Source organism: Lepus europaeus, chromosome X (assembly GCF_033115175.1).
Source record: "Lepus europaeus isolate LE1 chromosome X, mLepTim1.pri, whole genome shotgun sequence".
Lineage (NCBI taxonomy): Eukaryota > Metazoa > Chordata > Mammalia > Lagomorpha > Leporidae > Lepus > Lepus europaeus.
The window spans coordinates 116,205,541-116,232,271 of record NC_084850.1 but is presented as its reverse complement, the minus strand read 5'-3'; the positions used below and the strand labels follow the sequence as shown (position 1 = coordinate 116,232,271).

At 36.1% G+C, this 26,731-nt stretch overlaps 1 protein-coding gene across 9 annotated transcripts in view; it reads right to left on the bottom strand.

Annotated features, from left to right (window-relative positions):
• DMD (dystrophin) overlaps positions 1-26,731 on the bottom strand; it is a 2,142,101-nt gene that overhangs the window by 1,143,320 nt on the left and 972,050 nt on the right. The window lies entirely within an intron of this gene.

Genomic DNA, 26,731 nt, shown 5'->3' with positions numbered 1-26,731 from the left:
ATAGCAGCTATTACGTTCATTTGGTAGATGAGAAAACTGAGACTTTGGGAGGTTAATTTGTACATTTCTAACCTATGCAAGGCAATAACATATTTTAATAAGGACAGTGTCTATTTTTGTTTCATTTTCATTTTTTAGTGTCATTTGAATTACTAGATGCTATATATTCTCATGGAAGACAAAAAATCCCAATTCTGTGTACAGAAGACAATAAATCCTAATTCTGTATATAATGTCCTCTTGGACATACAGTAAATAGTTACTGCTTAGCTTTACTTTTATATCTCTGAGCATTTTAAAGTTATATTTCAAAGGAAAGGATTCATAAATGACATAACCACTTTTGTAAGAAGTATTTTCTTTAATATTCCATCTTCTTAGCTACTTTTTATAATGCATGATGAGTATTACACATTTGCAAATCCAAATGGAATTTTTAATTTTTTTATGAGCAGACTAGAGGGTTTCTCATCTTTTAGTTTGTTGTTTTGTGCAAGCTATTCCTATATTAAAATAGTGTTTTCCTGGATTTTCTCTGCAGTTATACTTTCTTCCATGAGAATCTTTCTGATACTTAATTATAAGTAATCCATAGTCTTTCTGAATTACCCTCAAACATTTTTAAGGATGATTTTTTTTTCTTTATTCTTTCTTAAACAACTGTACTGAAGCATAATGGACATATGGAAATCTGTATATGAGTGTGTGTGTGTGTATATATATATATATACACATACATACACAGAGAGAGAGAGAGAGAGAGAGAGAGAGAGAGAGAGAGAGAGAGATGAGGATTTGGATGGATTTGGGGATAAATATAAGTCCACAAAATCCTACCACGATGTAGGCCTTAAAATATCTATCACCTCCCAAAGTTTCTACTCATTGTTTTAATTCTTGCTGCTGCTATTGTTGTTGGGAAAAACATATAAGATCTGTCCTCTTAGAAATTTCAAGAAGTGTACAATATTGTTAGTTGTATATACTATGCTATTTAGTACCTTTCCAGAATTTGTTTATCTTGCATAACCACAACTTTGTTCCCATTAACTTAATACTATACCTATTCTGCTTTGACAAATTTATGTCTTATATTGCTGTCATCACCCCTAAACTACAATAAATGCTCCCTAATGGTAAAAATCATCTTAACTCTCTATTGTTACCTTATATAATGGTTTCCAACACATATTATTTACCTTAATTTTTACAGATTCAAATTCAATACAAAAAAATTGATAATACAATTGATGCACATTTTAAAATATTGTACTTTTTAATAGGAATATATCAAAGTATGCATTTAGCCTATCAATTAATGCACCTGCATCCCACATCATAGTACCAGGTTTGATGCCTGGTTCTAGCTCCTGACTCTAGCTTTTTGCCAACACAGATACTGTGAAAAAGTGCTACTGTCTCAAGCACTTGGGTTCTTGCCACCTGCATCAGAGATATTGCTTGAATTTATTCCTTTTGGCTTCTGGGTGGCCCAGACTGGCTGTTGTGGTCATTTGGGAATTTAACCAGTGGATAGAAGCTCGATATTCTCTCTCTCTCTCTCTCTCACTCTCGCTAACATTCTTTCTCAAAAATAAATACATAAAAACTGTTTTTAAAGACGAGAACATGATATGTAGATATAATTTCCAAACTGTCTTCTTTCAAAATGAAGATAAGCTTTTTGATGAAAAGGAGGCAGGAAAACAATGAGATTGTGCAGCATATGAAATTTGAAGACAGGCAAACATGAGTTTAAAACTCTATTGCTTAAATGTGCTTTGTACACTCAGAAAATGGTTTTTAATTTAAAGCTTAATTTATCTGTGTTTATTTGAAAAGCAGAGTGACAGCCAGACATCTAGGCAGACAGTGATCTTCCATTTAGTGATTCACTCTCCAAATGCCTGCAACAGATAGGGCTGGACCAAGTTAAAGCCAGGATCCAGGAGTCCCATTCAGGGCTTCCACACTGATGACAAGGACTCAAATATGTAAGCTCTCACCTGCTGGCTCCCAGGGTGTGCATTAGCATGAAGTTGGAATAGAAAGGAGAAGCGGAACTGAAACCCAACCATTCCAATATGAGATACAGTTGTTGAAGCAGTGGCTTAACTGCTATACTAAATGCCTGCCCCTCAGCAAACATTTGATTCATTTCAGAATTCTCATTTATGAAATAGGGATAATACCTATTTTACAGAGTTCTTACAAGCATTAGGAAAAACATTTGTTAAGCACACAGTAAGTGCTCAATCGATGAAGCTAATAACAATAATTTCTGGAACTATGTATATATATATCTGCCAATTTATAAAATATTAAAACTACCAAGCATATGCACACACGCATCCATTTTCTTTTCAATATATAACTATGAATGAGGAAATATGTAGAACTTATGTACATTTTTTCATTCATGCATGAATGCTGTATGATACTTTCAGGTAGATCTATTCTTGTCTTTTAAGGTTCAGGCATTGTACTACGTGTAAATTAACTTTACCGTCATAATTTTCTAAAACTAAAATATTAAAGAAACTGGAATCTTGTCTTTCCCCTTTTTGCATAATAAAAGAAGGGCAGTACACTTGACCCAGCTACAATAAATGTAACCGAAGTTTTTCTGCTCAATGAAAATGGGAGGAAAAAGCCATTTTATTATAAAATGTGGTAGAACAGTTTTTTATCCTCAAGGCAGTTAAGACATGTTGGTGTTGTCATCATCTCAAAAGTATTACTAGAACATAAATTGTAAATATCCAGAGTGAGAATAAAAATATGAAAAGGTCTGACATTTTGCTTTTTAGGTTTCCAAACTGTTTACTTCCTCCGTAGACTATTACAGCAAATCGAAATACTCCACAAGAGATAAGCTTGTGACTGTGTCTTTATTTTACACAGAGATCCATGTCTCTTGGCCACAAGTAAAACTAAAGATTAAGATCACTATGGGTGCTGGCGCTGTGGCATAGTGGGTAAAGTCACCCCACCTGTGGTGCTGGCATCTCATATGGATGCCGATTCAAGTCCTGGCTGCTCCACTTCCAATCCAGCTCTCTGCTATGGCCTGGGAAAACAGTAGAATATGGCCCAAGGCCTTGGGCCCCTGCACTCACATGGGAGACCCGGAAGAAGCTCCTGGCTCCAGACTGGCTCAGCTCCGGCCATTGCGGCCAATTGAGGAGTGAACAAGAGGATGGAAGACCTACCTCTCTCTCTCCCTCTCCCTCCCTTCCCTCTCTCTCTCTCTCTGTAACACTGTATTTCAAATAAATAAATAAATCTTTAAAACAAAAGATCACTGTGTATCTTAGACCATATTTGGCATGAGAGTACAGTAGTATAACAAATAAAAAAAATAGAATGAAAACAATCACTTTTCAGTTTTATTTGAAATGGGCAATTATATTTTCTCTCTTACACAATTTGACTGGGACCACTGCCTTCCACCAGAGTGCTTTTCTCTTCAAGGTGATTATAATTAACAAGAGCCTACACACATAACAACTTTCATCTATAGTATTAATGAACATATCAAGCTTTTATTTTTCTTAATGTTTACTAAGCTCTCGGTTGTTGGAACTAATCTCAAAGTTTGCAAAATAAAAAAATAGTGACTACTGAAATTGTCAATTAAAATTAAAAATAATTTTCCAAAGGACTAAATTCTAATTTAGTTATTCTAAGCTGATCTTGGAACATGTAAATATAATATTATTGAAAAACAATGAATTTAGAAGCACCGAGTGGCATTGAGAGAACTGGTGCTGATATCACACCAGAGTAGTATTTCAATTAGAAAGAGCAAGAATAAAGGTCTAGGCTATCAGAGGTCATAAGAAGTAAGGAAAATAAGAACCTTTTTCAGTAGATGTGACCTATTTTGCTGGGAGTTGCACCCCTAAATCAGAGGTGGAAGGTTTAAAGTATTTTCTTTTAAGATTAGAAAAGCGGTAATAAACTTCAAGGAAGATTTCTGTTTACATATATTCAACAAGTTTTTAAATGATTAAATATATCAGAGGCCCCTTATTAGGAGTATGGCTGGAATGCTCATTTTACATAGAATCTGCTGCTCTAGTGAGTACACAGATAATTCCTCCACCCTCACTCCCCAGGCTAGAGGCAGCTGTGAGAGTAGGCCAGATCCAGCATGATACCATCGAGGAAAGAAAATCTCGCTTCAAATCCACTGAACTAAAACCTCACCCAACTTTACCAACCCTAAGCTGCATTTTCATCATATCTGACTTATTACCTTATGAATAAAAATCATCATAAAAACCAATCCCCCTTCTGCTATTTTACATTCCTTCTTATTAAAACACATGTACACGAGGGAGATGTTCTTGGCACAGTACTACCATATTGATTAAATTTTTCTTTGCTACACCTGAAGGCATGTACGGTACGGGTTACTTTATTATTTAATTAGAACAGATTCTTTCCTATCATTTTAGGTGTTTCATTTAAAGTTTGATTAACATCAGTACATGCTGTGCTTACAGGCAAGTAAATATAGTTTGTTCAGAAAGAGGAATAAGTAGAAGCAAAACTTTTAAAATAAGGATAATTATGAATGTGGAAAGCAGAATCCCTAAAAAATAAAAACATCAACATTCAAAGCTCACTAGAAATATTTCATATAGTTGTATGAAATGTAATATTTTCACATTTTATTTTATCATTTAATCATCAATTTAATAAACAATATTTCAGTACTTAGTCCCAGGACAAACATTAAATTCAGCGAGAGTATGAAGGTGAAAAAACACTACCCTGCCACTGAGAAACCTATAGTGTGCACATTAAATATCATTGTGAGGGTATTCCTGAAGTTGCCACAGAGGCTACATTTCTCCCGTGCATTTCCCTTTGCGTTTCCATTTCAAAGTACACCAGCTCAACTGCCAAATGCTATCATTAGGATTTTGTTGTTCGAAGACTCCCTCTGGCTGCAGAGGTCTGTTTTGCCTAACTCTACAGACAGCCCAAACTGCTCAGGAATTAACATCCCGGGAGCGTCTCAACAATGATTGATGAAAGCTGATGCATAAATGCCACGGTGCACACTCAAGTGGGATAACTTTTTCACTGTCCCCCAGTGTCCTCACTGAGACTGTTTCCAAAGCCCAAAGGGTTAAATGGGTTGAGAACCTATGTTTTATTGGCTTCCTTCTGCTGTCTCACTTCTCCACTTCCATAAGGTGTTGCCTGCACCTCCAAAATAGCCTACTTGGATTGGAGTATATTCCAATGGTCTGCTTTTGGGGGAATCCAAACAAAGACAAAAGGGAATGAGAGCATATAGGAGAATGAATTAACTCTGTCCTAAAGGGTTGTGAGAGTGAGGGGAGGAAGCTGCTAGGGAAAAGTTCACAGAATATTAGGGTCTGGAAGGATAACAGGCAAAGAAAGGAGGAAGGGCATGTGTGAAGGTTCAGACTACTGGTCCTCAACTGTATTATCGGTTATGCAGAGGGGGCTTGTGAAAATTCTGATTGCTGGGGCCCCTTCTTCAAAGCTTCTAGTTTGGTAGGCCTGAGAATGTGCATTTCTACCAAGTTTCCAAGTGATGCCAAGGCTACCGGAGTAGGAACCACACTGGCATTGAGGGAATCACCCAGTGATAGGTAGATAAGATTGATTCAATATTATGAAGACTTAGGAATACCCTGTGATCGAAGGTTTTTGTGTTACATGATTTTGAGTTCATTATTCCTAAAATATATATTATATGAGGAGTCCCCAGCAGGGGCTGGAGCTGTGGTGCAGCAAGTTGAGCCACAGCCTGCAAGCACTGGCATCCCATATGGGCTTAGTCTGGGTTTGAGTCCCGGCTGCTCCACTTCTGAGCCAGCTGTCTGCTATGGCCTGGGAAAGAAGTGGAAGATGGCCCAAGTGCTTAGGCCTCTGCTTCTACATGGGAGACTTGGAAGAAGCTCCTGGCTCCTGGCTTCCATCTGGCCCAGCCCTGGTCATTGAGGTCCTTTGGGGAGTGAACCAGCGGATGGGAGATCTCTCTCTCTCTCTCTCTCTCTCTCTCTCTCGGTCTCTTCTCTCTGTAACTCTGCTTTCAAATAAATCAATCTTTTTTTAAAAAAGGATGGAGATATATGCAATACAAGAAATGACAAAATTCTTGAAGGGAGACCATATAGAATGCTCCTTATACACTACCTGGAAAAATTTCTCAGATTTTATTTTCTACAAAATTTCACATAATATGATAATATGTAACCTCTGATTTTCCATGGCTCCCACTTACTCTACAACTGTCAAAGTTCCACAAGAATGAGAGTTTGTGACTTTTCTCAGTCTTCATTTTCTTTTTAAATATTTATTTATATGAAAGCTAGAGTTACACAGAGAAGGAGAGGCAGAGAGAGAGAGAGAGAGAGAGACAGAGAAAAAGAGACAGAGAGAGACAAGAGAGGGAGGTCCTCCACTCGCTGGTTTACTCCCCAATTGACTTCAATGGCCAGTGCTGTACCGATCTGAAGCCAGGAGCCAGGAGCTTCTTCCAAGTCTCCCACACACTAGGCTTCATTTTCACTTTTGCCAGTCTGATGATATTAAATGCTGTCCTATTCTGTATTTTACCAATAATTACTTTGATTCCGTATTTATTCATATGTGTAGTTGACATTCAGATTTTTTTTAATTAACTGTTGTTTTTTAACCTTTGAAGTTTTTCTATAAGGTTAATTTTACTATTAATAGGTAAGACTTTTTCATAAATTCTGATGTGAATTTCTTCTTTGTAGCATTTCAATCACATCCTCTAACTCTGTTTTCTTATTTAAAATGTACTTGTATTGTAGAGAAGTTTTTAATTAAGATAGTCAAATATATCAACCTTTTATGGTTTTTTTGTGTGTTTCTGTTTAAGAAGCCCCTCCTTTTCTTTAGATCATCAAAAATAACCTCTTATATGGGAACTTCAAAAAGCTTGGAGAAAAGGGAAAATAAAGGATAAGTTAATTTTGGTGCAAAATTTTTAAATTCATGTATAGCTTTTTATTTTTTTAATTATTTTTATTTTTATTATTTTTTTTTTGACAGGCAGAGTGGATAGTGAGAGAGAGAGAGAGACAGAGAGAAAGGTCTTCCTTTTTGCCGTTGGTTTACCCTCCAATGGCTGCTGCAGCTGGCGCATCTCGCTGATCCGAAGCCAGGAGCCAGGTGCTTTTTCCTGGTCTCCCATGCGGGTGCAGGGCCCAAACACTTGGGTCATCCTCCACTGCCTTCCCGGGCCATAGCAGAGAGCTGGCCTGGAAGACGGGCAACCGGGATAGAATCCGGTGCCCCGACCGGGACTAGAACCCGGTGTGCCGGCGCCACAAGGTGGAGGATTAGCCTGTTAAGCCACGGCGCCAGCCCATGTATAGCTTTTTCATAACAAGCATTTTTAGAAATGTTTCAAAGACCCCTAATATGCATTGATTTCAAGAATTTTGTACTAAAATAAGTTTATCTTTTGATTCTATTTCCATGTACTTTCTGAAATTCCCTTCTGTTTTCATACATACTTTAGTGCTTTGCTTTTCGTGTTTAGACAATCAATCAATGTGCCATTTGTAATTTATTTTCATGTGTTGGATTTCAAAAATGCTACTTTTGTTATAAATTTCATATATTATTATCTGACACAATTGAAAATCACCTTTTAACACATTCAAACACATCATTGATTTTTATTTGTTTTGTGACAAATATCCTATAGTGCTATTTTCTACCATAATCTGTACTGGTTTTTCTGTAGATAGCTAGTTTTTGTTACATGATCTTTTCCACAATCATTATAATGCTAGTTTTCATCACCCTCTTATGCTTGATTCCTTGTTTTGGGGCTGTAAGGTTTGTAGATAGTACTAGAGTTTAGCTATATTGCTAATTCTTCCACCTTTCTTGATATGTTGGCATTTTAAATCCTTGTTCCCTTAAAGTTAAGCATGACCTTGTGACTTACTTTGGGCAATGAAAACTATATGTATAATTTCTAGGTGGAAGTACTTAAGTCAGGGTGAGATATTCCTTGCATTTTTTCTTTATATGGTGAACCCTAAAATTTTGACCTGAGATAGAATGACAGAGCTCTAAAGCCTCAGTTAACCTAGATCCCCATTTAACTCTAATGATCAGAACCCTTGACTGACTCGTATTGGATATGAGCAAGGATGAGAAAGAACTTCTGTGTTTCTAGCCACTGACATTTTAGGAGTATTTGTTACAGCAGTGTGACATAGCCATTCATGACCAATATATTGTCTCCCTGTTTACTGGCTTCTTCCCTAACTTAGTAGAGTGCTTTCTTTGTAGATTTCTGAAAAATTAATTTAAGATAAGTCAATTTGCAGACTATCTGACAATAATCTTATTTTCTCCTTATACTTAATTTATAGTTTTCAGGGCCTATGATTTATATATTGTTGAGTAACTAATTACCCCCAAAACTGAGGAAATATATTTATTATCTTATTAACTTAAAACCAAAAATATTTATGATCTAATGGAGTTTTTTTTTTAAAGGACTTATTTATTTGAAAAGAAGAGTCACAGAGACATAGGGGATGACAGATCTTTCATCTGCTAGTTCACTCCCCATATGGTCACAACAATTGGGGTTAGACCAGGTAGAAGCCAGGAGTGTAGAACTCCATCTTGGTGTCCTGTGTGGCTGGCAGGGGCCCAAACATTTAGGCCATCTTCTGCTGCTTTCCCCGGCCATTAGCAGAGAGCTGGGTTAGAAGAGGAGCAGTTGAGACTCGAATCAGTACCCATATGGGATGCTGGCACTGCAGGCAGTGGCTTAACCTGCTGTACCACAGCCTTAACCCCTTTAGTCTCTTATTCCTTCTTATAGAGTAACTAGTCTAATTTTTGGATAGTAATCACAGTTATTTTAAATAAGTTTCCTTTAGACCCACATCTTGCCTTTCTTCAGTTTCCTGTTCTTTTTTTCATTTTAAGGTGGTTTTCCCAACACATACCCTTGTTTGTTTCTATGTTGGTTTCAGTCATTTGTGTTAGAAGATTTTTTCAAATATTTGAAAATCCTTGATTTTCTCTTAAAATTAGGCCATTTAAATGTTTTTTTTTTTTTGGAAGCTCTCTGAGCATGCATGGTACTTGCCAACTGGTGGGCTTCAATACAGGGTTATCAGTCATGAATCTGATTATTTTCATTGGTGGAATATTACATATTATAAATTGTATGTTACTGGAGTCTGAACGTTTGTGTCCCTTCCACATTCATAGATCGAAATTCTCACCTTGAAAGTAACAGTATTAAGAGATGGGAACTTTGAGTGGTAGTTAGGCTAGCCCTCATAAACAGGATTGCTGCCCTTATAATACAGGCCCAAAAGAGGCCCTTCACACCCTCTGCCATGCTAGATTACAAGAAGATGCTTATATAAACAATCCAGAAAGCAGGCTCTTATCAGGCACCAAATCTACCAGGGCCATAATCTTGATCTTGACTTCCCAGCCTCTAGTCTGTGAGAAGTAAATTTCCCATTTTGATAAAGAATCCAGTCTATGGTATTTTGCTATAGAAGCCTGAGTGAGTGGACTGGCATTACAACATAGCAAGCTGAGTCTTGTAACACAGGCATCTCATATCAAAGTGTCTGAGTCCTGGGTACTCTGCTTCCTTCCAGCTTCCTGCTAACGTACATAGGGAGGCCGTGCAAGATGGCCCAAGTTCTTGGGCTCCTGTCACCCATGTTGGAGGCCAGGATGAAGTTCCAGGCTCTTTGCTATGTACTAGCCCAGCCCAGACCATTGATTGCAGCCATTTGGGTAGTGAACCAGTGGATGGAAGATTCATTCATCCTCTGTCTGTCTGTTTCTGTGTCTGTCTCTCTGACTCTCTTTCCCCTCTCCTCGTCACTCTGCCTTTCAATCACACAAACATACAAATGTCTTTATAAAAAACAGTCTGAATGGATTGATAGTTTTTTTTTTCTCTTCTGCCAGTTAAACTAGACAAAAAATTTATAATCTCCCATGCAGAGGATAGAAAGCTAAGAGCCAAAAAGAAAAAGCTAAGAGCCAAAAAGAAACTGTTGGTCTCACTATGAAATAAACTGACCTTAACTGAAACGCCTATTTTCAGTGTAGTGGCTCACTTCTAATCCTGTTGTCCATATGTCAAGAATGGTTTTCTTTCAGTATCATCAAAAACAAATTTATTCTTTCAAGTCTGCTGCAGTGGAGAAGAGTAGGGCCCAACTACTCTGCAATGCATACTTGCCATGTAATTTCGCCTTTCAAAGGCTTCAAAGCCCACACTTGGGACTATATGACTTTCTGAAATTCAGGAGTCTTTCTGGAGCCTAGAGAATAAATTTGCTTCTTTGTCCTAATTTCCTTCTTCATAGACTTGACGTGCTTTTGTAGATACCTCTTCGCTCATTGTCTTTGTCATTTTCTCACTGTGTCTTTTTTATCTCTTTAATGTAATCCTAGAACAAGTTGGGATATAAAGGAGATAAGTACATTTCCAGTTGTCATTTTTAACTAGAGGTCTGTGATGAAGCTTGTTTCCTGCTTGCCAACCTCATATTTCCTCATCTAGTCTTTCCTAATGGTGTCTGCATTGTCCCCTATGGACTCTGTCCAGCCCTTTGAAGTTTAAGTTCTTGGGGAAAGTCCAATCTATTAATCAAGCAGGAGAATCCCCTTAACTCAATTCCTAGTTGCAAGGCTGTGCCACTGTTCTTAGGCCTCTGAAGGACCTTGGCTTTCTGTAAGCTATAGCCCCAGGCTATAGCCTGAAGCAGCACTTTTTTCCCTAGCACTTTTTCATGAATGGAGCAGCCACAGCCCAGCCTCTGGTTTTGAACACTGAGTTTGTCTCCAGTTCCATGCCTTGCTTGAAGCAATTTTAGTCTCAATTATCCCAAAGCACCCAAATTCCCAGAAGTCACCATTTCTTTGTGGTTCAAAGCCAAGCCTGGCAGCAACTTTTGCCCCATTCTATGATTTACATTTCTGTTCCTGTGAGAGTATATATGTATGTATAGAAACACATCCTTTTGTAGAATTTATGTTTTCACTGCCATATTTTGGGAGCAGATGAGAATGCCATTTAGATCAGAAATCTCTAATTATGGTTTGCAGTGCTTCTCACAACGGACACCAGCATAACATGTAATTTCCCCCGGCCTTAAGTGGAAGCTCTGCTCTAAGACAAATGTGTCTCACCTAGCCTGTTCTTTACAATCCACTACACCAGGTATCTCATCATGCCCCTTCCAGAGAGAATCAAAATAAGATTATTAGTGTGATTTTCCAACAAAACAACAGGGACTTTTCTTGGCACAGAGACCTGAATCATAACCAAACAACGCTGGTAACTGCCTGAGAACGGGCTGCATATCACTGCAATTCCACCTCAAATCCAGTTCGTCAGGGAACAGCATCTACTTTGAAGCCTGCATGACAATACCCAGAACTCACGGGTCTCCACGATTTTGCAGACCCAATAAACCAAGTCAAAATACAACTAACTAATCAACTAACAGAAGCACTCTCAGCTATCTTAAATCTGTTTCAGAAGCTAGGGAAGGGCCAGGTGCATGCATTACTTTCCTTCCTCAAACCTCAATGTTTTTGTCATTGGTAACACTCATGATGGACATGAAACCAGTAGAATAATCCTGCCCAAGCTTTATTACTCAAAACATCAGCTCTAACATTATCCTCTTATGAGCTTTGAAAACTTAACTTCAATGTGCAGCAAATTCCTGCATGTCTATTCTTTTTTCCAAAATGCAAACGCCAGAAGGGAGACAGCATCATTATTCTAATAAAGCAATTTCATGTAAAGAGCTTGTTACACACTTTTTTGGGGAACACTTTTGGTTTTATTTTAAATAAGGTAAATCATACATTTATACTCCCTTTAAAATCTCATGAAATATTTTGGTTAAATCTGCTTTTCAGTGTGCCAAATTCTTATTTACTTCATTTCTTGGTAGTTGGATTGTCTTGTGATCAATAATTACTAAGATTTAGTTAGAATGCATTGCCATATACACAATCATTTGTCTGGGTTCATGAAATGAGAATAGATTTGGGACAGCACAATTTTTATAACTGTTGGGTTTTGGCTCCATTTTGCTAGCAAAGAGGCAAAAACATAAGTATGCTAGAAAATAAAGTGTTATATCACAAATGACATTAGGAAAAAGATCATAAGAGCTTGGTGATCATCTTGGCTTTGCTACCCATTATCAACAGAATCTTGGAGACAACCCTTACAATTTCAGTTTTGGGCTCCACTTCCTTCATTTTAAAATCATGAAATGAACACAGATCAATATTCTAATTTTGAAATGGCTATAACAGCATTATATAAAATTTTGTTTCTTTTCAAAATTTGTTTATGGTAATGTGAAAGAAATGATTTCGTCTCTAAAACTACCTTCCAGCTGGTAACAAGCAGTTTTGAAACTACTGTTAGACAATAATATGGATTTTAAATTGTGGAGTTTGAATTAATCTAAGTGAAGTCTTTAATGATAATTTTGCATTTAATAAATGACAGTAAAGGATATGCTTATTACAATGGCTAGCTAAGTGAGACCTTAGTTTAACAAGAAAACAGACATGAGATGTAATTATATGGTCTAGGAGCTGGGTGAAATTAAAGAATTAAAAACAATTGTTCTTTTCATAGTATAATTATGAAAAAAAATTCCAAAAGTGCTTAGGTAGATTATAATTGGGCAAATACCAGTTAGAGATAACTAACCCAGAATCTGGTTTCATGTAAAACTACTATGAACTGGTAAATAAGGCAAGGATTTGAACCTAAGGGACATATTATGCTGTGATAATTATTGATTAATTAAGCTTTTGTGTATAAGGGAAAATTCTATGATGGTAAGATAGTGGTGTGCTTATAAATGCCTATCAAAAAGCTCTTTAGGGAGGAGGCACTTGTTTGAATATTCCAGGTAGGGGTAGGTGTTTGGTGCCATGGAAAAGATGCTGCCTGGGACACCTGCATCCCATATTCCAGCACCTGGCTTCAAGTTTTGGTACCACTCTCAATTCTAGCTTCCTGATAATGTGTACCCTGGAAGGCAGCAGGTGATGGCTCAAGTAGTTGGGTACCTGCCAATCACAAGAGATTGAGTATTTGGCCTGGTGTAGCACCAGCTGTTGCAGGCATTTGAGGAGTGAACAAGCAGATGGGAGATCTTCTCTGTCTTTATCTGTCATCTGTCTTTCAAATAAATAAAAGTTTAAAAAATACTGCCATACGTGCTAGTGTTTTGGCATAACAGGCTAAGCTGACACCTGTTAAGCTGGCACCAGTTCAAGCCCTGACTGTTCCATTTCCGATTTAACTCCCTGCTAATATGCCTGGAAAAGCAGCAAAATATTGCCCCAGCACCACATGGGAGACCTGGAAGAAGCTCCTGGCTCCTGACTTCAGCTCACCTTAGCCCTGGGAGTTGTAGTCACTTGAGGAGTGAAGATCTCTCTCTCTCTCTCTCTCTCTCTCTCTCTCTCCCTCCCCCCATAACTCTGCCTTTAAAATGAAATAAAGTATTTCTTAAAAATACTTCTATTATGTTTAATTTCAAGATCTTGACATCATTAAATGTGGAGTTGACAGTATATCATTCTATAGCCATCTCACTAAAAGATATCAAGAGTAAAATAATAGTGAAATAAAGTTAAAATATTTATGTAATGATGAGTTTTGAGAATCTACAAACTTTAATTACAATATAATTTAGTATAAGTTAATACAATTTAATTTTTATTAATTTTTGTGTTCAAAAATTGTTCTCAAAACTCTTGAAAATTCAACTAGTGTCTCTATCACAGCCACAGCACAGAATCAAGTTAAACATCACTGTGTATCACAGTATATCTAAAAGAAAAGGTTCTTATAAGTATATATGTCTTAATTTTTACACTTTGGTTAGTATTTGGAGGCATTAGTTTACAGAGTATTTTTTTTTAATAAACAGTCCTATGTTTGTATAAAAATCTGACCAAATGAATAAAATTCTCTCACAAGTCAAATCTGAAATAATGGCTCACAACTAGCACCACCTAATGGCAGGCGTTGGAATTGTGGATTCAGAGCCTATAACTTTTTTTTCCAGGCACTGTAAAAAAAGGGGGCAACAATTTTGAACATAATATCTCTATCTCTGCAGATATGACAAGAATATATCCCCTATAACTATGCTAATCTTCTCTGTATCGTTCCAATTTTGGTATATGTGCTGCCGAAGCAAGCCCTATAACTAAATCAGAGTATTTTAATTTTTAGAGTATCTCAGGTAATATATTTTACTTTTCAGAAGTTTTTTTGTGAATTCTAAAACTATTTACTTATTTTTATTTGACAGAGAAACAGAGATACACATACATATGTGCACAGAGAGAAAAAAAGAGGGAGAGACAGAGAGAGAGAGAGGTATCATCTGCTGGCCAGGCCAAAGCCAGGAGCCAGAATTCAATCTGTGTCTCTCATGTGGGTGGCGGAGATTCAGTCACTTGAAAGATCACCATCAATTGCACAGGAGTCTTTGTTAGCAGGAAGCTGTAGTCAGTAGCAGAGCAGAGACTTAAACCAAGGAACTCACTATGGGATGTGATATCCTAACTGGTGTCTTAACTGTGCAGTCAAACTTCAACTCAATTGTTAACTTCAACTCAATTGTTAAACTAAACATTGAGAAGGAAATATAGTTATGATTCATTTAAAAATTTTACATTTTATCATTAATGTTTTCAAATATATATAAATAAAGGGAACAATGTGATGAACTCCCATGTACCTGTCATCAACCTGAACACTTTGTTCTACCTAATACCATTGGTTGAACTCTTTAATTAACACACAATTATTCTTAGGTGTTTAAATTTAACTGAAAAGTGATCTCTGTTAAATATAAGAGTGGGAATAAGAGAGAGAGAAGATGTACAATTTGGACATGCTCAATCTGACTTGCCCCAATTGGTAGAGTTAGAAACGTGCCAGGGGACTCCAATTCAATCCCATCAAGGTGGCATGTACCAATGCCATCTCACTAGCCCAAGTGATCAATTTCAGTTCACAATTGATCATAATGATAGGTCTAAGAGTCAAAGAGATCACATAAATAAGACTAGTGTCTGCTAATACTATCTGATAGAATTAAGAAGGAGAGAATGATCCAACACGGGAAGCGGGATACACAGCAGACTCAGAATGGCAGATGTCCTAAACAGCACTCTGGCCTCAGAATCAGCCCTTAAGGCATTCATATCTGGCTGAAGAGCCTATAAGAGTATTTTAGGCATGGAAAGCCAAGACACTCTGGCAAAAAAAAAAAAAAAGACCTATATGAAAGATCTCTGCGAGTGAGATCCCAGTAGAAAGAACGGGTCATCAAAGAAGGAGGCACCTTTCTCTGAAGGGAGGAGAGAACTTCCATTTTGACTATGACCTTGTCTAAATAAGATCAGAGTTGGCAAACTCAAGAGGTTTCCATAGCCTTGGCAGCTTATGACAAGAGCCTAGGGGGATTAATGATGCCATAAACAAATGTGTCAATTTGTTAAGTCAACAACAGGAGTCACTGTGCACTTACTCCTCATGTGGGATCTCTGTCCTTAATGTGTTGTACAATGTGGATTAATGCTATAACGAGTACTCAAACCGTATTTTACACTCTGTGTTTCTGTGTGGGTGCAAACTGTTGAAATCTTTACTTAATTTATACTAAATTGATCTGTATATAAAGGGAATTGAAAATGAATCTTGATCCGAATAGAGTGGGAGAGGGTTGGGAGATAGGAGGGTTGTGGGTGGGAGGGAAGTTATGGGGGGGAAGCCATTGTAATCCATAAACTGTACTTTGGAAATTTATATTTGTTAAATAAAAGTTAAAAAATAAATAACTTTAAACAAATATACATGCTGCATGTTAATCAAGAACTTATAAACTGCATTATTATATACTTTCATTGAATTGTTTATACATCTTAATTTCTGGACTAAGAGATTAAACATTTATTTCACCACAGTTTGCTATTATATTTATAATTAAAATATCACTTGCTACATAGTTAGACAAACAAGCACTCAGATACCCACTTTATAGTGTGCTTCTAACAAGATATCAATTAATTACAGGTCCATTCCAATGAAAAAAAGTAGAAAGTAAAGAATTCATTTACAATATTAATAATTCTACCTTCTTGAATTCCCTTTAAAATTTGAACAACACCATAATTAATTATTCATTAAATTGGCCAATGCAATCCGGCACGCCAAATGAATTATCAAGAATAGGCTGGCACAATTTTATTACGAATGGATAGTTATAACTTTGCTATTCTGGAGTTGTCAGCAATTTTTTAAAGATTTATTTATTTGAAGGGCAGAGTCATAGAGATAGAGAGAGAGAAATGTCTTCCAGCCACAGGTTTACTCCTTGTATGTTCTCAACAGCTAGGGATGGGCCAGGCTGAAGCCGGAAGCCAAGAGCCAGGAGCTTCATCTGGGTCTCCCACGTGAGTGCAGGAGCCCAAGGACTTGGGCCATCTTTTGCTGCTTTTCCAGACACATTAGCAGGGAGCGTGGCCTGAAGTAGAGCAGACAGAATGCAAATTGGAGCTCATATGTGATGCTGGCACTGCAGGTGATGGTTTAACCTGTAACGCCACGCCAGTCTCAGAAGGGATTTTGAACATGCAAATAGTAAAAGGTGCTATTTTCAAGTATAATAACATGTTAATCATTATGATATAGTAAGATATTAGTTTTCAGGGCTGGTATTGTGGTACAGCTGGTTAAACCACTGGTAACAGTGCTGACATCCCATACTGGCTTGCTGATTCAAGCCTCAGCTGCCACTTTTCTGATCCAGTTCTCTGCTAATGTGCCTGGGAAGGCAGTAAAAGGTGGCCCAAGCACATGGACCCCTGCCACCCACTTGAGATATCCAGATGGAGTTCCTGGCTCCTGTCTGTAGCCCGGCATGGCCCTGGCTGTTGTGGCCATTTGGGGAGTGAATCAGTGGATGGAAGAGCTCTTTCTCCCTCTCCCTCTCCGTTTCTATTTCAAATAAATAAATAAATAAATAAATAAATAAATAAATAAATAAAATCTTCTAAAAAAATTAAAAAGATATGAATCTCCATAATGGTAAAATTCATCTATCTATCTATCTATCTATCTATCTATCTATCTCCTGGTAGTAGGTTTGGAAAATGTCCTTATAGTATGCTAAGCTAGATAAATAGTAAAAACATTTCAAAGGAAGTTAGAAAAGTGATTAACAAGCCTAATGATGAAAATGCTCAGAATTATTAATCACCATGGAAGTGCAAATTAAAGCAATAATGAGACATCACCTCAACAAAGTTAGAATAGTGACTGTCAGAAAAACAACAAATGCTATTGAGGATGCAGAAAATGAGAACTCTTATAGAGGAAATGACAAAGAGATAGCTGCACTCCCATTGTTATTGCAACACTATTGGTGACAGCCTAAATATGGAATTAACCTAGGTATCAGTTGATGAATGACTTGATACAGAAAATGTGGTATATAGACCCAATGGAATATCATTCACTCATAAAAACAAATGAAATCCTGTAGTTTACAGTAACATTGATGAGCCTAGAAAACATTAGCTGAAAAGAACTAAGATAGGTACATAGGAAGACAAATACTGTCTGTTCTCACTCATATGTGCAAGCTAAAAAATAATGACTTAACTGATGTAGAGCATATGAAAGAGGTCACCAGGTTCTAGGAAAGGTAGAATGCACAGTTGATGGTGGGATGATGGAAAATGGGTACCACAATATACTTAGAAAGGCAGAATAAGATCTAGTATTCTATATCACAGTAGGGTGACGACAGCTAACAACAATTTACTGCCATATTTCAAGATCGCTAGAAGAGGGTTTTGAATATTTGCAACAGAAAAAATGATAAATGTTTAAAGTAATGGAAGCAATAACTACTCTGATCATTATGTACCGTATACATGTAAAGGGCAGATTCTTATTTGGAAATAGTTTTTATTTCAATTTAGAGAAATTTCCATTTATTTTAATGCCTGAGTATCACAAAAATTCAAAATATCCAAATGTGTGTTTAATTTTCACCATTCATTGATTTTAAAATTGAACACAAGAATAAAACATGTTTTGCTTTCATTAATTTTATTTCTATAGCTAACAATGACCCTAAATTTAAGATAGAGCTTTATAAACCTAGTTTTAGAATGACTAAAATAAAAATCTAGTCTTACTTTTTAAAGAATACATATAATACCAAAAGATGATCAAATATGTTACTAGAAATTTCCTTTGTATCTATGTATCTCTATTTCTTTGGTGAATATAAACTACTGCTCTTAATCTCAAAGATGCTTGGCATAACAAGAATGGAAATATGCTTGAGAAAGAGACCAGGATACACTGCCAAGTATCTCAGAGCTGTATTATTCACACTTTAGTAATGAGAGAACTGAGGCTCAGATAAAACTCACTACGAATTCATAGTCAGGGATCAATAGAACCTTGATTCAAACTCAGGTAAATCTAATTCCAAAGCAAAGCTCTTAGCGCTATTCCAGAGTCATGGATTCCTGGAAAAGCTAAAATTTGGCTTTTTTTTGTTATTATTGCTTACAAAATGAGGAATACCATTCTATAATTTGCTTTTGATCTTTTGCTCTTACCTCTGTCCTTGGATCAAACACTTAAAAAGACCTAAATATTTCAGAATGGGATACTGCATACTCAGAAATGTTGACATGGCTACTATCACATAGCCATGAGTACTCTCCTTACAGAAAAGTTTGTGATCCTACAGCAATATAAAGCTTCTTTAGTTTTCTGATTAAAATTACTATATATAGTGCCTCACTTATTTGCATCCCGTGTGCTTTTCAGTACACAAGCATTTTCCTAGAAAGATAAATTACGTTCTTCATCTTGTTCTTAGAAAATATGTGTTTATTTTTCTGATAACAGCAATAATAATTACAGTACTTTATAGTTCTATAGAACACTTATTTGGAGGATTTACAGAAGCTTCACATGTATATTACTCAGTTCAGAGTGTTTTATTACAACTATCTCAGTGGGAGTATCGGAAGTGATGTTTTCAACATTTAAATATATATCATTTAAAAAATTACATTTTCTCTTCTGCTTATAATCTATTATTCCTCTTCAAAATGATAATACTTATTTTATGTCTATCTTAGGAACACATAATAAAAACAGTAAATGTGGCTTTGCCACACTCTCATTTGAGCTAATATTGCAAATTTCTTCTTACTTCCCTTCATATTTTTCTCTTTCTTATTAGGCTTTATTTGCTTAGTTTAACAAGTTTTATTTTCCTTCTGCTTATTATATTCCTATCCATATAAGTCAAAAAGAAATTGTTAAACTTTTTCCCTCTCATTTCCTCCTACTACATGGTTTAACCTCCACTGTATTTTTACTCTGAACATGATTTTAACATGAGAAAGCATTGTACTCATCATGAACACACAGTCACCCACTTTCAATAGGTCCTCAATACTGATGAACAAGATCACCACTGGGGCCGGTGTTGTCATGTAGAGGAGAAAGGCAATGCTAGCGTCCCACATGAGCCACAGTCTGAGACTTTGCTGCTTCAATTCTGATTCAGCTTCCTGCTAATGTGCCTGGGAAAGCAGTGAAAGATGGCCCACGTGTTGGGACCCCTGCACTCATGTGGGAGACCCAGAAGCTCCTAACTCCTGGATTCCACCTGGTTCAGCCCCAGCCAAGGCAGTCATCTAGGGAGTGAACCAGCTTATGGAAGTTCTCTTGCTGTATCTCTCCCTCTCTCTGTGTAACTCAAATACGTAAACAAATCTTAAGGAAGAAGATCACTACTGTATTAAGCTTACACAGGACACTATTTTGCCCATGGGGTCCTATATGGAACTTTATCTTCTGGTTTTCTTCCAATACGAATGCTTTCTGGATTCTCTTGCTGGCTTACTCCTTACCCTTTTATTAAATGTTGAAACATGTCAAGTCTCTGTCCTGGTCAATATTCTCTTCTGTCTATACATTCTGCTTAAGTTATTGTTTCTATTCACATATCTTTACATGTAATTTATATGTCACATTTACATTGTGGTTACAGATATTTCTCTCATTTTCTATGTGGATACCTCATAAATGTGTTAAATTTACTATTTTTAAATGTGGAAATATCCCCACTTCCAAATTTGCTCCTCATTTTCTGATCACCATTTCAGTATCATCTACTATATAGAGGAATCATCCTAGACACTTCCTTCTCTGTCAACTCCACTTTCAAACTTGGCACATATTGTTAAGAACACCACTTTCACCAACATATATTTCTAAAACATAAGTTTATCTCTTTTCGAGTTGTCCTCATAAACCGTGTGTCTCAATAAGTCTATTCTTTGGAGTCCTAAGTGCTCTCTCTCTCTCTTTTTTTTTTCTTTTTAACTGTAACAATTTTTAGTGCTCTCTTTATTTTCAGGGAGTTTCCCACCAATCCATTATCTTCAATAAAAAGAATTATTATATCATGGTCATGCTTAAAACCTTTACTAGTTTTTCACTGTACTTGCACAAAATCTACAATCCCTCTTGTGACCTACAAGGATATGCAAAGCCCAACTTTTTCACACTCCACCTCTCTCATCATACTCTAGACAAAGGGGTTTTCTTTTAGATCCTCAAACATTCCAGGGTCTCTCCAAACATCTCAAGACATTGTTCATATGAATCTCTAATCCTTTTCACTCAGTCCCAAGTCTCTACTTCCATCTCTCCTCACAGAGAATTCTTAGCTCTGAGACCAGCATGTCTTCGTTTTAAACTATCGTAAAGATCCTTCTCATTTTCACTTAAAACATAAATATAAAATATGTGTGTGATTATTGCCTTGAATTATGCCTCTCTCATAAATCAAAAATCCCTCCAAAGGCAGGCATAGTGTGTTTTGTTATTTTCTATATAGTTCTTCGGACAGAAAGAGAAGTTAATTTCATTTGCTGGCTAAACACATGAGATGAATAAAAAGGAAGAAAATGATGACACCTTAACTCACTGATATGTGTTACGGTGTTTATCATATATACAATAAGCAGTTAATTTTTTGTAAAAGTTATTTGTTGATTAAATACTGTTGTAGATTTAGGGAAATGAGGAAAAAACTGTGTTTACCATCTTCCAGATGCCATGGTGGGTTTTTAGGATATAGAAAGAAAATATATTGTAGAGGTCTTTAAAGACCTCATAGACACATTAAAGAGATTTTTGAGTGACCCCCCAAAATTGGTAAAGAAATGAAAATAATCAGTCACTAGCAATGAACTTCATTTAAATAAAACATTGTGGAGGTTAAGGGTTTAGGTAGCCTATGATTATTTTCTGTGCTCTACCAAGCTCAATGGAAAGAAGTTGTTTACTAAATGGTCACTTAGCTGACGAAAGTGATTTATCTCTTAGCAGAAGGTTAAGTGACTAAATTTCAAATTTAGTGATGCATCAATAAAATTCAAAATGCTGGAGAAGAGAAAGATATATAAGTTAGGCAGCAGTACTAGGTCAAGTACAGAATATACTGCGCCAAATAGAGTCTTAGAGTCTTTGGGAAAGATATACTTGGTGAGAATCACTTTATATTGTCAGCCTTTTATCATCTTTAGGTCCTAGATCTGCTCTTTTATTAATTTTACTTGGAAAAATTATTCATCTTCATACCAATCTGAAATTTATTTTGTCATACAATTTTTTCTCCTGGTTGTCACTCTCATTTATCCTCAACTCCTTTCTCATCTGAAATTAAAACAAATTTTTTCTGCGAAGGATTTTTGAAAGCTTCTGTATTCAGTCTAGATTTACATAGAAGTATGGGCTGTAAGACTGTGTAATGGTATGGTAGAAATCAGAAGTGGTTTTTGGAAGGGAAAATGATCACATATATGTAAACTCGCTAATTTCATTTTACTGAGCATCTACTTTCTGTTGAACAATGAGCCAAGTCATTCTATCACTCTTGAGATCACCACATGTGTCTGTGGATGTGTGTATAGAGTATGGAGGAGGAAGGAAAGGGAGAAAAGAGGAGCTGAATAAGTAAGTACAAAATAATGTGATGTGTAATACGAAGGGTATGTATTACCACAATGAAAAATAAATCATAAGTATTAATTTCCATGGTTGCTATTGCATTCTATGCAATAACATCATCTTAACTCTACAAATGGCACTAAGCAGAGCTCATTACTACTCATTAATATAAATACAGATTAGGGTCAGCAATTGAAATCCATGGACTTTTTTATTGTGGAAAATATACAAAATTTACTGCTTTTGCCACATGAAGTTTACAGTTCAATGGCGCTGAATGTATTCAGTGTTGTGAAACCATCACCATTTGACCTACATAGGCTAAATACTCTCTGGATCTTTATAGAGTAAGTTTGCTAATTCTTTTTATAGAAAATTGGGATACAAATACCTGCTTTCATAGACACATAGGTTATCCAAGAGTTAAAAGATCTTTCACATGAACAAAAGTAAAAGAGGATAACACTGTATGAATGTCACAAAAGTTACAACCTCAAATGACGTTTTAACCCGATACAATACACAGACTCAATTATAGCAGCTAAATCATTCTTCATTATCATGAATCGGAGTTATATCACAATGTTATATATCAGATGTAAAAGTCACATAGAAATTTTCCATATCATTGCAAGGTTGCATGCTTTGTTTTCTTAGAGAAGACAGAGATACAGAAGTTCTGACAAGTGAAAGTACTTGAGTCTAGGAACCTAAGACTGAGCTATATACCTGCCAAATAATTTAGCCTCCAAATACTTGACTATAAAATAAACCAGAGCCATGTGTTTGTAAGACTGAAAACATACTTTCTTGGAATGCTAAACATCAGGGCAAATATTCTTTTTCACTGGTTTGACCACACATAGGTAGGATCATAAAAGAGCACAACTTACATAAACAGAAAAATAAATGATTCAGAAACAGGTCTCAGGTACCAAATAGCTGAAATAATTCAATGGAAGTATTTACCTGCACTGCAAATTGTATACTCAAAGAGCATCACATTAGATATAAATTACAATTTATTTGAAGTGATTACAGACAGAAATAGCTGGAAACTAAAAGCATATGTACATTAACAATATTAAAGATAATTTAGGATACGCCTGGAATAACATAATAAACCTTGTTTGTTTTGCTAATATAGCTTCTCTTGGTGTTTAAATGTCTGATACTTAACAGAAACATTCAATCTTGGGACTCTAAAACATCACATGATTAAAATTGTACCTACCCTTGGGACCAAGATTGTGGCATAATGGGTTAAGTCACTAGACTCCATCATCCCATATGAGTGCCAGTTTGTGTCCTGGCTGGTTCTGCTTCCCATCCAGCTCTCTGTCAATGTGCCTGGAAAAGCAGTGGAAGATGGTCCAAGTACTTGAGCCCCTGCAACCATGTCGGAGACCTTGATGAAACTCCTGGCTGCTGGCTTTGGCCTAGCCCAGCTCTGGTCACTGCAGCCATTTGGGGAGTGAACCAGTGGATGGAAAATATTTCTAACTCTGCTTGTCAAATAAATAAATAAGTCTTAAAACAATAAAATAAAATTGTACTTACTCAGATTTTACCTAGACATCATTAACGGCTGATCTTATCAGATCTCACCTCAGAGTATCATGTGTGTTTATTTTGAGGAGATTTTACATTCAGTATGTTTACATGCTAATTTTAAATCTAAATAATCATATATATAATGCATTCTAATGCAAATATTTCATACTATGCAATTTATTTTAATATTAAGTTTTCTGACTACATGCATTATTCATAAGTGAAATGTATTTTCTTTAAATATATGAAATTATACTTATATTTCATTTTCTTTATACTCACTTTAATAGAATTTTGTTATTGTGTAAATTTATATTCACGATGAGTACAATGTAAATGAAACACAGAGTAACATGGAATATTGTAATACTATGAACTTGAACAACTAATCATCAGGTTTCTATTGAACATCCATCATGTTCTTGTGATGAACAGAGTTTTAAAGAAAATACTAGTATTCTAGCCTCATGTATTATTATCAATTAAAACTCTACTATGCTTTGGATGCTAAGAATATTCTTTATCATTGACACATAAAAGCTTATGATATAATGTATACATTGAGAAATGGCCACAAGTATTACAATAGGAAATACTGTAAGTAAGTAGAAGGTAATGTTCCAAGTATTCAAAGGAAGTAGAGATTCACTCCTGATAAGTTGATCAAGGAAACCTTGATGGACAAGGTAGCATCTGAACAGGACACTGAGGGGTCATTTATATAATTATATATATATATATATATATATATATATATATACACACACACACACACACACATAATTTTCCTTCTTCGCTTAATATCTGTTATTCTAATATATGGTGGAGGAAATTCGTGCTTACTGAATATCCCAATATTTCATTCTGTTTACCATAACTTTTTTTTGTACAAGACTGTTATATACTTTATTTTTTTAAACTTTTATTTAATGAATATAAATTTCCAAAGTACAGCTTATGGATTACAATGCCCCCCCCCCCCCATAACTTCCCTCCCACCCGCAACTTCTTGAAGTTGCATTTGGACCAATGTGGCTGAATCCTGGGAAATAGGAATATGTGGAAAGTTATACATCACTTTTGGTTTGAGGCACTTAACAGTCAGTGTCCATTTCTCAGTATGCCTTTGTCAGTGATTCTGAAATTCCCAGGTTGATAGACTCTTGAGATGGAGGCAGGCTAGGACTCTGAGTAACTGTTTGGAAAATGGCCACTTTTATATCAGACTTTATATGAGCAAGAAATATAGAAATTTAAAAGATCACTTGTGGGGGCACTTAGAATTCTTCTGAATACCTCCCTCTACATTTTGATTAATGAAACTGAACTTTTCCTTTTGTAGAATTACTCTTCCCTAATATCAGATCTGAGGGGAACTTTAATACCAGTGCAAACATTGTAAAGGAGTAGGACAATGACATAATTTAAGACAATTAGATTAAGGGGTTTGAGCTAGAGTTGATAATTCAAAACATAATTATGTATAGATATATATAGACATAAAATTGTACATCTACATGGTAGAGTGTGAGATATCAATGCACGTGTACAATGTGCAATGATCAGATCAGGATAATTAACATACCCATTACTTCAAATGTTTCTCACTTCTTTGTTTTGGGAGCATTAAAAAAATCTACTCTACTAGATATTTTGAGATACACAATCAATTTTTTCCCATTAGTATCCTACTAGCTATAGAACATTATAATCCTTCCTATTCCACTGCACTCCTGCACTCACATTAATAATTCTGCCTCCATTACTTCCTTCCTCCTACCCTTTCCAGACTCTAGTAATCAATTTTCTACCCTCTACTTCCATGAAATCAACTTTTCAAGTGTTCATATGTGAGAACATATTATAATTGTTTCCGCCCTTGACTTATTTCACTTAACATAACATCCTCCTGGATAAACCCATGTTGCTGTAATGACAGGATTTTATTATTCTTATAGCTGAATATTATTACACTGTATATGTAACCATATTTTCTTTATCCATTTATCTATCAATGGTCATCTAGGTTAATTCCATATCATGGCTATTGTGAGTAGTGCTTCAATATAAACGAGTGTACACTTATCTCTTTGACATACTTATTTCCTTGCATTTAGATGTATAGCCATAGTGGGATTAATGGATCATATGGTAGTTCTATTTCTAGGTTTTGTGGAATGTACTAATTTACATTGTAATCAAGAGAAACAAGGACAGTGGGGCTCAAAGTTAAGAAATTTTGATGGCAGTACTGATAACAATGACTTTCTTTGAACTCTTTGAGTTCTCAGTACTGTCATTCCTGGACCACAGGGACCTTCTTTTCCTCCATTTATGTGAACCATCTAATATATTGCTCTCTAATAGAAAATACCATTTCATTTAAATTAAATGAAGATTGTTTCTGTTTCTTATAATCAAAGCCTCCATGGAGATATGTGGGGAAAATTTTATTGACTGCTTGATTAAGAGTTGCAGGGCTTGTCCTTTTTGAATTATTTATTTAAGAGACACACAGAGAGAACAAGACACACACACACACACAGAGAGAGAGAGAGAGAGAGAGAGAGAGAGAGAGAGAGAGAAAGAGAAACATGCACTCCCATCCACTTGTGCTGCCATCCACTGGTTCACTCCCCATCTGCCAACAATGCCTCCAGCTGGTGAATTCAGGATCAGGGAACTCAATCCAGGGCTTCCATGGCAGCAGCAGGAACTCAACTACTTGTGCCATTGCTGCTACCTACCAGGGTAGGTAGGTGCAGGGTGCACAAGAGCAGGAAGCTTTGGTCAGGAGCAAGAGCCAAGAATTGAACCTAGGCCCTCTGATGTGGAATGTCCTAAAAAGCAGCTTAACTACTAGGCCAAACACCTGCCATATGGGAATATTTTTGCATGTGAAATGACAATCTGAAACAGGATACAACAAGGAGATTTTAGATAATATAAATCCAGTTTTCTGTAGAGTTGCTTGAAAATGCAAGTTGGAGAAGCTAAGATTGGGTCGCAAATAACAGACTATGAATTTTGAAT